This window comes from Heptranchias perlo, chromosome 7 (genome assembly GCF_035084215.1).
Source record: "Heptranchias perlo isolate sHepPer1 chromosome 7, sHepPer1.hap1, whole genome shotgun sequence".
Classification (NCBI taxonomy): domain Eukaryota; kingdom Metazoa; phylum Chordata; class Chondrichthyes; order Hexanchiformes; family Hexanchidae; genus Heptranchias; species Heptranchias perlo.
The window spans coordinates 63558428-63571860 of record NC_090331.1 but is presented as its reverse complement, the minus strand read 5'-3'; positions in this window follow the sequence as shown (position 1 = coordinate 63571860).

The following is a 13433-nucleotide window of genomic DNA, read 5'->3' as shown; positions in this document are numbered from 1 at the left end:
CCCACAGGGATCTGTGTTGGGGCCACAATTATTCACTGTGTTTATTATCAACTTAGATGATGGGATAGAGAGCCACATATCCAAATTTGCTGATGACATGAAGATAGACAGCATAGTAAGCAGTGTAGATGGAAGCATAAAATTACAGAGAGATATTAATAGATTAAGTGAATGGGCAAAACTGGGGCAGATGGATTTCAACGTAGGTAAGTGTGAGGTCACCTACTTTGGACCTAAAAAGGATAGATCAGAGTACTTTCTAAATGGTGAAAAGCTCAAAACAATGGAGGTCCAAAGAGACTTCGGGTTCCATGTACATAGATCATTAAAGTGTCATGGACAGGTACAGAAAATAATCAAAAAGGCTAATGGAATGCTGGCCTTTATATCTAGAGGACAGAATACAAAGGGGTAGAAGTTAAGCTGCAGCTACACAAAGCCCTTTTTAGACCACACCTGGAGTACTGTGTTCGGTTCTGGGCAACGTACCTAAGGAAGGATATACTGGCCTTGGAGGGAGTGCAGCGTAGATTAATTAGAATGATACCTGGACTCCCAGGGTTAAATTACGAGGTGAGATTACACAAACAAGGGTTGTATTCTCTGGAATTTAGAAGATTAAGGGGCAATTTGATCAAAGCTTTCAAGATATTAAGGGGAAATTATAGGGTAGATAGAGAGAAACTATTTCCGCTGGTTGGGGAGTCTAGGACTAGGGGACATAGCCTAAAAATTTGAGCCAGGACTTTCAGGAGTGAAGTTAGGATACACTTCTACACGCAAAGGGTGATAGAAGTTTGGAACTCTCTTCTGCAAACAACAGATGATGCTAGCTCAATTGTTAATTTAAAATCTGAAACTGATAAGATTTTTGTTAACCAAAGGTATTAAGAGATATAAGGCTAAGGTGGGTATATGGAGTTAGGTCACAGATCAGCCATGATCTCATTGAATGGCGGAACAGGTTCGAGGGGCTAAATGGCCTATTCCTGTTCCTATGTTCCTACTCTTATGGCTGTTTTTGTCTCCCTCAATTCCATGCAGTACTTTTCCCTGTTGTCCTGTGAATTAAATTCCTTAAGTGTGTAGAATGCCTTCTGTTTCAATCTGATTTGCCTCTGTACATTCCTTGTCAACCATAATGGTTCTGTTTTACCACGTGCCCTTCTTTTAACCATTGGGACATACATGGCTTCATTCTGTTTGAGAAAGGTTTTAAACAGAATCCATTTATCCTCAGTACTTGATTGTGCAACCCGACCAGAAAAACAGTCAACTTTTGCCAGATCTTCAACCATTTTTGTAAAGTTAACTCTCTTAAAATCTGGGACAAGCACTAGATTGGCTGCAGCCTTAGATTGGCCTAAGATTAAATCTAATTATATTATGATTAGAGCTGACCACATGCTCCCCCACATAGAGGTTTGATACAGCACTTGATACCGTCCAGAAGCCTGAGTAAAAATCGCAGTTGGTGGGATCCAAGCGGCTTTACGCCATGTAAATCACCAGGGGCATTTTAACTGCCCATTCGCTGGGTTTCTGTCAGGTGGGTGGGGTTAAAATTGCCTCTATCTTTTTCACTGTTCTTTGTTAGCACTATAATGCAAAAGTTTTCTCCTATTTTGTTTTAGTTTTCAAGTCATGTTTGTTGTAAGTAGATGCAAGAGTGAATTCATATCCTAATTCAGCTCTAGGTTCCATAGTGAGATGTTACATAATTTTAGTCAGCAAACAATAAGTTAAATCAAAGTTAGAGGAGCAAACAAAGAATGTAACCTACTCCCATGACTACATCACATGATTTCTCAGGCACTTCCTATGAGGTAAAGTATCTTTTCTTCATTTCTCTGATTAAATTATTGCTGAATCATCTCATGTTGACAATATTTTCTGTTCCTTTCTCATTGTTTTACATTATATTTACCTTACATTATCTTTATGTTCTAAAACTGTTGTAAGCTAGTCATTTAGTTTTGCTATCAGGGAAGTAACTACTCAAATCACTTCTATCTCTGCCCTGCTGCAGCATATTTCCAAGGGTCACTAATATTGTTATTTAAAGTGGTGTTTTTTTCTCCTCCCAAATCTTGTAGTTTAAAGCTGGTAAAAAGAAAGTCATCGCACCACATTCATTGTCATTGTACTTTTGAATCTCAGCCACAAAGCGTTGTAACAACTTCAGTTATGCAGAGCCTTGGTCAGATCCCATCAGTTTTGTGCACCTCACCTCAGGAAGGATATATTGGCCTTAGAGGAGGTGCAGCGCAGATTCACCAGAATGATACCGGGCCTTAGAGGGTTAAATTATGAGGACAGGTTGCATAAACTTGGCTTGTATTCCCTTGAGTATAGAAGATTGAGGGGTGATCTGATCGAGGTATTTAAAATGTTAAAAGGATTCGGGTACAGTAGCATAATGGTTATGTTACTAGACTAGTAATCGAGAGGCCTGGACTAATAATCCAGAGATATAAGTTTAAATCCTGCCATGGCAGCTGGGGAATTTAAATTCAATTAAATAATAAAACTGGAATAAAAAAAGCTAGTACTAATAAGGGTGACTATGAAACTACTGGATTGTTGTAAAAACTCATCTGGTTTACTAATCCCCGTTTAGGGAAGGAGACCTGCCATCCTTATGTGGTTTGGCTGATATGTGACTCCAAACCCACAGCAATGTGGTTGATTCTTAACTGGCCTTGCAAGCCACTCAGTTATACAATCCTGCTTCAAGAAGGTGGCTCACCACCAATTAGGGATGGGCAATAAATGCTGGCCTTACCAGTGATGCCCACATCCCATGAATTAAAAAAAATCATAATCTTATTAGGAGGAGACATAATCTTAAAATTACAGCTAAGCCATTTAGGAGGGAAATCAGGAAGCATGTTTTCACACAAATGGGAAGTAGGTATTTGGAATTCTCTTCCCCCAGAAGGCTGTGATGCTGGGACAATTGGAGCTTTCAAGACTGAGATCGATAGATTTTTGTTAGGTTAGGTAAGGGTATCAGGGGAAATGGAGCTAAGGCGGGTAAATGGAAACTTGCCATCCTTACCTGGTTTGGCCGATATGTGACTCCAGACCCACAGCAATGTGTTGAGGTACAGATCAGCCATAATCTAACTGAATGGGAGAGCAGGCTTGAGGGGCCGAATGACCAACTCCTGTTACTATGTTGCTAAAAAATAACTATACATCAGTGTTCTAAGAGCTCTATATAGATTCAGAAACATCTGGAAAGAAGGAAAGTCAAAGGTGGAGCTTTCCGAGCAGCTGGCGGGAACTTACCCACTCCATTTCCAACCTACTGTGGCCAATTGCAATTTTAAATTGCAGGCGGCAATGAAACCCTTCTGAAGCCAGTGGGGTCCTTTTTAAATATGCAGATCTGGCTCTGATGACATCAAGGCTCAACCACTATTTTTACCTAAGGCCTGAGTGGGGGAGCAGTGGTGGCTTCCCCGTCAGGCTAAATCTGCTGGGAACAGAAGCTTGGCACTAAAGAGGACCATTAAGGTAAGTTTATAACATTCTTTGTCAGGTTCCTTGTTGATCAGGAGGAGCAGGAATGTTCCCCACAAGAAAACCTTGGACTTACCCTGCCCAGGGCTTCCACTCCCCTTTGCCGACTGTGATTCCTGTCCCCAAGCCCTCACAGCAACTTACCTTGTGCCGTTCCCGCAGGTTGCTGACGCGACTTCTGAGACGCACAATTTTAACGGCTGGGCAACCATTTCCTGCTGACTAACTGGGCCTACTGGTCAGGAAGTTGCCAAGTGGCATGTTAAGGAGGCCCGGCCATTAAAATTGGACAAGTCCCCCTGCTGCCGTTCTCGGACGGGCTGGCCGCTCGCTAGGCTGCGTTCCCACACAGGAGGCAAAATCGAGCCCAGTATATGGCTCAAAAAGGCACAAAGTCAAAACATACATCATTAGCCTTATAAATATATGTTTTCTTATTAGCCTTGGTTCAGTAGGTAGCACTCTCGCCTCTGAGTCAGAAGTTTGTGGGTTCAAGTCCCACTCTAGAGACTTGAGCACCTAATCTAGTCTGACACTTCAGTGCAGATCTGAGGGAGTGCTGCATTGTCAGAGGTGCCGTCTTTTGGGTGAGACATTAAACTGAGGTCCTGTCTGCCCTCTCAGGTGGACGTACTATTTGAAGAAGAGCAGGGGAATAATTTATCCCTCAACCATCACCACTAAAAACAGATTATCTGGTGATTGCTGTTTGTTGTACCTTGCTAGGTACAAATTGGCTGCTGCATTTCCCTACATTACAACAGTGACTACATCCTGAGGTTATGAAAAGCACCACATAAAAAAAGAAAAAGAGAAAACTTGCATATATATAGCACCTTTCACAACTTAAATGCACGTTCTTCCTTTCTTTATTAATTTGTTAACTTTATCTGATTAAGGCACATTCTACATTAAGAATGCAATAGCAACAGAACTATCCCAATAAAACAAGATATTTTAAAAATTCATTTGCTTTGAGATATTTCAGTGTTTATAGAATGGTTATTTTACAAAGTAATTGAATCAGGGCAGCTAAAAATCTATATCCCAGTTATTCGAAGTGGAAACTGGAGTCAAACGAGTTCACATACATTGCATGAATGACAGGAGGAAGAGGCTAGGTATAGGTTGAAAGGTCAATGATAGGTGTGAAGGCAGGTTCAGGGAAATTCTTACCTCTTAACCAAGTTCATACACTAACACTGATAAGATAATATTATAGTAATAAAATCAGTCACACATGAACAGTTTTATTACTGTAATATTTATCGTAAACTAATAAACAAGAGAAACACAATTTTACATACCGATGAAAAAAAAATTAAACACTTTTGCTAGCCCTGTTGCCCTTTTTTTTCTCTTACTATATTTCTTTCCCTAGACTCATAGGAAAGAATGTACAAAAGCCAGAGATGAGAAAGGACCATCCTTCCATATCTAGTACATTCATTCTCCCATCACAGAGGTTGGTCCTTTTTTGAATAACCACCATGGATTTGCCTCCATTACTTTGCTGATAGATTATTTCAAAAATGTATCGCTTTTTGAGTCAAGAAGTTTTCCCTGATATACTTTGATGTATAATCTGGGTTTACCTTATTTATCCAGTTTAATATTTTATATACTTTGAAGTGCTATCTTCTCTCTAGATGTTAAAGGTTAAGCTCCTCTGATCTTTCATGTACTCTTTGAATAGCAAGAATATTTTTCTTGTAAGTGTAGTTGGACCAATGTATTGTAAAACCTGCATACAGCTTCTGTAGACTTACGCAGCGTTGTTTTGGCTATATATCCTAGTTTGCATTCGTTTTTTTAATAGCTTCCCCTATTCTGTGCCAGTTGAAAACGATGGGGTAGAAATTAGTCTGGGCCTATTTTTGGTCAGCATGTGCCTGATCAGAGAGGCCTGAGGCTGTTCCAAAGTTGGGCCTCGGGCCTCATCGACATCTTTTGGGAGGGGGGGGTGGCAATTGCCAGGACTGTGGAGTCGGGGGATCACTCTTGTTCCTCCTTGCGCCACAGAAAGGCGTATTTTTGTTTTAAATTTTTTAGTTGGTGGTCACAGGGGACACTGAAGAATAATCGGTGACTAATTCTGTAGAGGGGTCCTTTAAAAGGCATTAGGCCCCTCATTAACATATTTAAAGCTCCTAATGCCTATTTTAGGCATCGGTCTGGGCCAATAAATATGGTCCCCACGAATTGAGCAAGTTTGTCTCAAAAAGAGCATTCAGTGGCATCTGTAGAAATGAGCTGCTTTGACTGACCCTCCAATTGCACTGTGGGAAAGCCCTTTAGCCCCACGTAACTCGGGGTAGGCTAGATTAAAATCCGGCCTTTTGACCTTGCTGACAGCTCAACTCTAATCAGGATACTAAGAACTCACTGTGCAGAGAAAAGTGGGTGTGAACCCATATCCTACCAATTTTTGGTGCCATGGATACTGTACAATTTTTATTCTCTAAAATAAAGTAAAGGGAGTGTTAATCAGGACGTTGGGACCATGTCTTCATGATTTTTCATTATAATGGAAAGAAAATCATGGGTGGTCCACACCCAAATTCTCAATATGTGCTGGGACCCTGAATTCACCAATTAGCCTTGAATCAGGTTCTTTCAAAGATCCTGGTAAGAAAGGAATATTGCGACTGTTATATTTTTGTGTAATTTTAACAGAAGCCAGAAGAAATACTCCATTGATTGAGAAACTAATTTGTTTGAGTATGTTTGAATTCTAAGGTGCATGATGATAAATGGAGTGACTGGATGAGCTCAGGTTATGTGTAAGCACATGGGTGAACCTGACTAAAAGTACAAGTTATTGCCTGTCCTGATAAGTATGTATTTTGTGGAAATATTAATAACTGTTTTCTAAGCAGATACTTGTTTTAATAGTGTTGGCCATGGTTCAGTGGTAGCACTCTCACCTCTGAGTCAGAAGTTTGTGGGTTCAAATCCCACTCCAGAAACTTGAGCATATAATCTAGACTGACACTGCAGTGCAGTACCGATGGAGTGCTGTACTATCGGAGGTGCCATCTTTTGGATGAATCATTAAACCAAGGTCTTGTCTGCCCTCTCATGTGGACGTAAAAGATCCCATGGCACTATTCAAAGAAGAGCAGGGAAATTTTCCCAGTGTGCTGGCCAATATTTATCCCTCAAACAACATCACTAAAGCAGATTATCTAGTCATTATATCATTGCTGTATGTGGGACCTTGCTGTACGTAAATTGGCTGCTGCGTTTCCCTACAAAAGTGACTACACTTCAAAAGTACTTCATTGGCTGTAAAGTACTTTGGGACGTCCTGAGGTCACGAAAGGCGCAATAGAAATGCAAGTTCTTTCTTTCTTCTCAATCACCATTATAATAACTGATAGTTTTGTATGTTCAATGCCTCATGAAATATTGGGGGTAAACTATCACTTCTATTTCGAATGAATTGATACTGAGTTCTAAATGTGTCCAGATATAACTCATTCAGTATACAATAGATATATTAGCGGAATGGAAAATTTTGATTATAAATCTACTTTTAATTGCAATTTTCTCATTAATATTCAGGATGCGTGATACCATTAAGTCCTAACTGATAAAAGTTAAACTCATTAATAGTCCAAAGTATCTGACACGCAATGATGTTGCAACATGATAAATTAACTATAGGTTACCAACGTGAATCAACAGAATTACACTGAACTGGAACAATTGTAGAAACTGGATCATTAAAAAAAGCGCTGTAGTATGTTGTTTCTGAAAGTTTTAGTATTTGTTTTTTTCATTTTAGTTTATAAATGTTGTATTGGACGGCCTGGTGGATGGCAAGTTGGCATACCAGTGCGTAGTGCGTTAGAGATGGTTTACGTAGAATTACACGGAATGGACACCACAGAAACAGGCCATTCGGCCCAACAGGTCCATGCTGGTTTTTATACTCCTCATGATCCTCCTCCCTCCCTACTTCATCTAACCCTGTCAGCATACCCTTCTATTCCTTTCTCCCACGCATTTATCTAACTTCCCCTTAATTGCATCTATCCAAGTCGCCTCAACTGCTCCTTGTGCTAGTAACTTCCACATTCTAACACTCTCTGAGTAAAGAAGTTTCTCCTGAATTCCCTATTGAATTTATTAGTGACTATCTTATATTTATGGCCCCTAGTTCTGGTCTACCCTGCAAGTGGAAACATCTTCTCTACATTTACCTTTCATAATCTTAAATACCTCTATCAGGTCACCCCTCAGTCTTCTCCTTTCTAGAAAAAAGAGCCCCAGCCTGTTCAATCTTTCCTGATAGGTATAACCTCTCAGTTCTGGTATCATCCTAGTAAATCTTTTTTGCACCTTCTTCGATGCCTTTACATCTTTTTTATATATGGAGACCAGAACTGTGCACAATACTCCAAGTGTGGTCTAACCAAGGTTCTATATAAGTTTAACATAACTTCTCTGATTTTCAATTCTATCACTCTAGAAATTAACCCCAGTGCTTGATTTGCCTTTTTTATGGCCTTATTAACCTGCGTCGCTACTTTTAGTGATTTGTGTATTTGTACCCCCTCTGCTCCTGTACAGCATTCAGACTCTTTCTGTACAAGCTGTATGTGGCCCACTTATTCTTCGTACCAAAATGTACCACCTCACACATATCTATATTGAAATTAATTTGTCACTTATACACCCATTCTGTAAGTTTATTAATGTCTTCCTGTATTTTGTCACAATCCTCAGTATTAGCTATACCCCCCAATTTGGTGTTGTCTGCAAATTTTGAAATTGTACTTCTGATTCCTGTGTCCAAATCGTTTATGTAAATGGTGAACAATAGTGGTCCCAGTACCGATCCTTGTGGAAAACCACTTCCCATCTTTTGCCAGTCTGACTAACTACCTTTAACCCCTACTCTCTGTTTTCTGTTTTATAGCCAGCTTGCTACCCATTCTGCTCCTTGTCCCCTGACTCCACATGCTCTGAGCTTAGTCATGAGTCTACTATGCGGTACCTTATCGAAGGCATTACAATCACATACCTGCAACACTCTAATCAGATACACAAATCTTTAAAAATTGGTGGACAAGTTGTTAAAGCTTTTAAAAAGCTTTGAAAAAGCTGTTACAGCTCCAGAAAAGCTGACAATTCAAAAAACAGGCCTCCATATAAACCTATAACATGTAAAAATGCAGTGGGACACACTTGTAACTTAAGCTGAAGGTCACTCATATCTAATTATATCTTATTAAAAATTTTAGGTTTGCCAGGAATTTCTGCCCACAAAACCTTACATTCTTTTGTCAAAGTTTGGTGTCATCTTTTTCCATTATACATTCCTATGTTCACATTTATAATGGAAACTGCCTATATAAACTTGTCACCTATAATTGGGCAATTTAGCCACAATTATGCAGAATGCTGAATTTTTCATCTGAAAATTTTTGTTTGCTTTTTTCTTAATAACTGATGTTTCTAATGTCCAAAATAAGAGTTTAAACAAAATTTAAAAGAAACCAAAAAATTACATATTTCATAATATGATAACATTTATCAATTGAATTGCCTTTTGTATATTTTAATGCCTTCATTAAAGCTTTTACTTGAAGGCCTCAGCCTCTGCCAAAGCAGGACTTGAGCTTGAAATTTTTGCCCAGAGCTATGACACTGTAAGGTGAATTTGGATTGTGCAATCTGAGCATGTACTGTATACCTAATGTCCCACAATGCATTAGTTTGTTCAGTCAGCTAAACTGATGGAATATTTTTCTTTAGATGCTAGCAGTTTCTGCGCAGTTGTTTTTCAAAATTATTTGAAGAAAATCTAAGGAACAAATTTCAGAAGTTTTATTCAGATAAAGTGCAAGATTGACTAGTTGGAGGAAAACAAGTATTGAAGGTACAAAATATATTTTCTAAGGAGGTATACTCCCACCTGAAAACTTTGATGTTGACACTTTATTTGGTGCATTTTCCAACATTTTAGAACATAGAATTTTTTTCATCCAAAAAGGAAGTGACTTTTGCTCGATTTTATTGAAAACTACTCTCTGTTATTTTTAGGAATTATTTTTCTTTTCATACTAAAATCTACTTCTTTCAACAGCAGCAGATAGATTATCTATTACTGGAAGGAAAATAATTTTAATTGATTCTTTAAAAAAAGTTGGCTAATGAGTGATTTAAACCTGATCTTCTTGACCATGGGATCCAAATTTAAAAATTGTACACACTTCTTACAAATGTTCCCTTCTCCAGGGACATGCTCTCCTGGAAAATTTTGAAATTTTACATTAAAAATAGTGCATAATGGTTCATTTTGAACACATTTATGCTTCACAACCGATATATTTTTAATCCATAAAACAGGACAAAGTGATATTTGGGCTTTTAGCAGACCAGGCAGATTAAGCATCTCCAAAAGATACCTCAAACAGTATCTTCCTTCTCCAACTTCCCTCTCCCATTTCAAAAAAGTCACTTTATTCCCCCTGGAGCTAGTTCACAGAGATACCGTACCCCTTCCAACCTTCCCAGGTCATGCTGGCATTCCTCTGCCTCTGCACACCCCCTCCAATTCATTTGGCACTTTCCTTCTCCCCAGTCAGTCAATGCTTGCACTCTCCTTCCCCCTCCCTCAGTTAAAACTGATATTTTTTTTCCCTTTCTCCCTCTAAAGTGCTGTTCCCAGATTCTCTCCTCTCTTCCCTTCTTGCCTCCTCCCATCTCCTCCCATCCCCTTCTGTCTCAAAGCAAAGGAGACTCAAAGGTAGTCTCCTATCTCCTATTGTTACTGCTGCTGTAAGTGATTCACTCCACTGCACGCTATGGGTGGGAATTTCTTATCTTGAAAGAATTCCACCAAGAGTGTGAAGCAACATTCAATCACTTTCAGTAATAGTGATAGCAGGACCTGGACTTTGGAGTGGGAGGAGGATGGTAGGAGAGAAACCAGGAGTGGCACTTTGAGGAGAGAAGCAGTTACTTTTATCTGTGAGTACAGACATGTAGACAATGTCCCAATTGTGCTGTCTGTCCATGTCAAACATGGAAAGTTGGCATATATGGTGAAGCTGGCTTGCTCATGGACATTGACTATACACCTACTATGTTCTTCTAGTCCTACAAACATAGAAAAGGAACATATGTCAAATGCTGCCCCCAAGAAGTACCTTCCAACAGTACATGCATAGTATGTTTGAGATTTTGTTGTTGATTGTTTGCTTGTATGTTGATGAGTGAACAGGGGACAAGACATGACAATAGGAAGGTATTAGTCCTGAGCTTGGGGAAGGTCTCAGGCGTAACCCTCCCCTACCTACTCCCTCGGTGTTCTCTTGCCCAATAATCTCCAGAGTGGCCTTCTCAAATGGGGTTGAGGGCATGAAATTCCTGGAATCCTCTCCAGTGCTGCTGTGCTCCCTTTTACACTGATGTGGAGATGCCGGTGATGGACTGGGGTTGACAATTGTAAACAATTTTACAACACCAAGTTATAGTCCAGCAATTTTATTTTAAATTCACAAGCTTTCGGAGGCTTCCTCCTTCGTCACACTGTGCTACCTTGTCCTAAAAGCAGAGAAGTGGTTCTGACATTTTGATAGTGAGATAAAGCTGCCCATCCTGCAGCCTGTCTTGTTTGACATTAAATGAACAACCTTAATGCAACAAGGTTGTCTTGCAAGAATTTCTTGTGTCAAACGCCCTTGACAGTTCTGTCTCACAAGTTACTACTTATATTTGTGCATTCTGTAATATAGTTATGCACGGTCAGTAGTTTCTCACCAACCAGGACTACACAGAATAAGCCTCTATGAACGTTTGGGATGGGACAGCACAAAGTAAGTTAATAGCTTCTGAAGGAATGGTTTTTTGGCATGCATATTTGGGGCAGGTATTTGGCATCTTCCATCTTCTTCTTAACCTGTATTCGGATCCGCTGGGTGCCACAAACAACATTGACTCTGTCTGTTACCATGCTTGCTGGGAGTAGCTGATTTTGAGACGGGTACTCTTGTGCAGGACATTCCTCCTTTATCAAACTTCCTAGATTAGGAGCCACAGTGCTCGATCATCAAAGCAAACGTTTCTCGCTCAGGAAACCTCCATTTTACAGCAGGAAACCTCTGCCCACCTCTTCCCCTATGAAAGTGGCTGCTTAAGCCATTTCATTACTGCTGTGCCACCTAATTATTCCCGATGTTCCACCGGTCACCCTACTGTGCAGGTGGAAGCTCACACAATTTTCACATGCAGCCCAAAAAAGCAACATCAGGGGTTAATGGACAGGTGAAAATCTTCCCAAGCACCTTCAGGAACCCACCAACAGCATATAATGGGATACATTTTCATCTTTAACGCTCCCCTGCACCTGGAGTGCATATCAGGAATAATGATTTTTTTTGTCCATTAAGGTGAAAATTTACCCCAATGTTTAAATTTCAAGGCAAATTTCACTGGCTAATAAGCATGATTGAAACACTTTCTCAACATGTAGTGAGTTTACTAAATGTCAGTGAAACATAAAGGACTTTCTAGTTCAGTTTATCTGGAGCCAATAGCAATGTATTCTGGTTGACAAAATGGTGGTCATAATCTAAAGCATTTGTTGCAGCAAAATAAAATGTTAGGAATGCACAGCAGATGGATCAACATCTTAAAGAGGCCAGAGGTTTAACATTTAGTATATGACACTTGAAGAATTAACCCTACTTTCTCTTTCAAATACTGAGCAGCTGTTGTGCATTTTCAGTTTTTATTTCCTATGTATGATTTATTTATCTTGCTACATTTGATTATATTAGTAAAATAATAGATTATTATAATGTTGATTTTTATAAACTTTTTTTACCCAACAAAAAACTGCAAAGTCACCTAACCATCACTTTAAAGGACTGTTAGGGGTTATATCTGTAGCTAATGTGGAAGGATAGTCAATGGATTACATTGGGTACTCGATTGTGTTACATTAAGGCCACGTTTGGGCACATTAAACCCAATTATTATTTACTCATTCATTCTTCTCTCATGTTGGTTAGCTCAGTGCTATTTAATGAGGATTCAACTTCAACTGGCAAGAATAACTCATACAATATGCAAGCTTTGGAGCTCAGGAATGTTTATGTTTATTAATGTTTATCTTTTATGTTTAGGAACTTTTATGGCTAAATAGTGAAAAGTACATTTATAAAATATCTGGGGTAATGTGGCAAGTAGGGTAATGGAAGCAAAACATTGGGAACATTCAAAATATAGCTGGATGCTAATTTGCACACAGCAAGGTCCCACAAACAGCAATGAAATAAATGACCAGCCCATTTGTTTTTGGTGTTGGTTGAGGGATAAATGTTGTCCAGAACACTAGGGAGAACTTCCCTGCTCTTATCTAAATTGTGCCGAGGGATCTTTGGAGCAGAGGAGGCTGAGGGGGGACATGATTGAGGTGTACAAAATTATGAGGGGCACAGATAGGATGGATACTAAGGAGCTTTTTCCCTTCGTTGAGGGTTCTATAACAAGGGGACATAGATTCAAGGTAAAAGGCGGGAGGTTTAGAGGGGATTTGAGAAAGAACTTTTTCACCCAGAGGGTGGTTGGAGTCTGGAACTCACTGCCTGAAAGGGTTGTGGAGGCAGGAACCCTCACAACATTCAAGAAGCATTTGGATGAGCACTTGAAATGCCATAGCATACAAGGCTACGGACCAAATGCTGGAATATGGGATTAGAGTAGACAGGGCTTGATGGCCGGTGCGGACACGATGGGCCGAAGGGCCTCTATCCGTGCCGTATAACTCTATGACTCTATGACAACACAGGGATATATCAGAGATGACAAGAAAATTGATCCAAGGAAGCTCAGCAAACTCTTATTTTAGCATCCAGCTATATTTTAAATGAACTCGCATTTATACG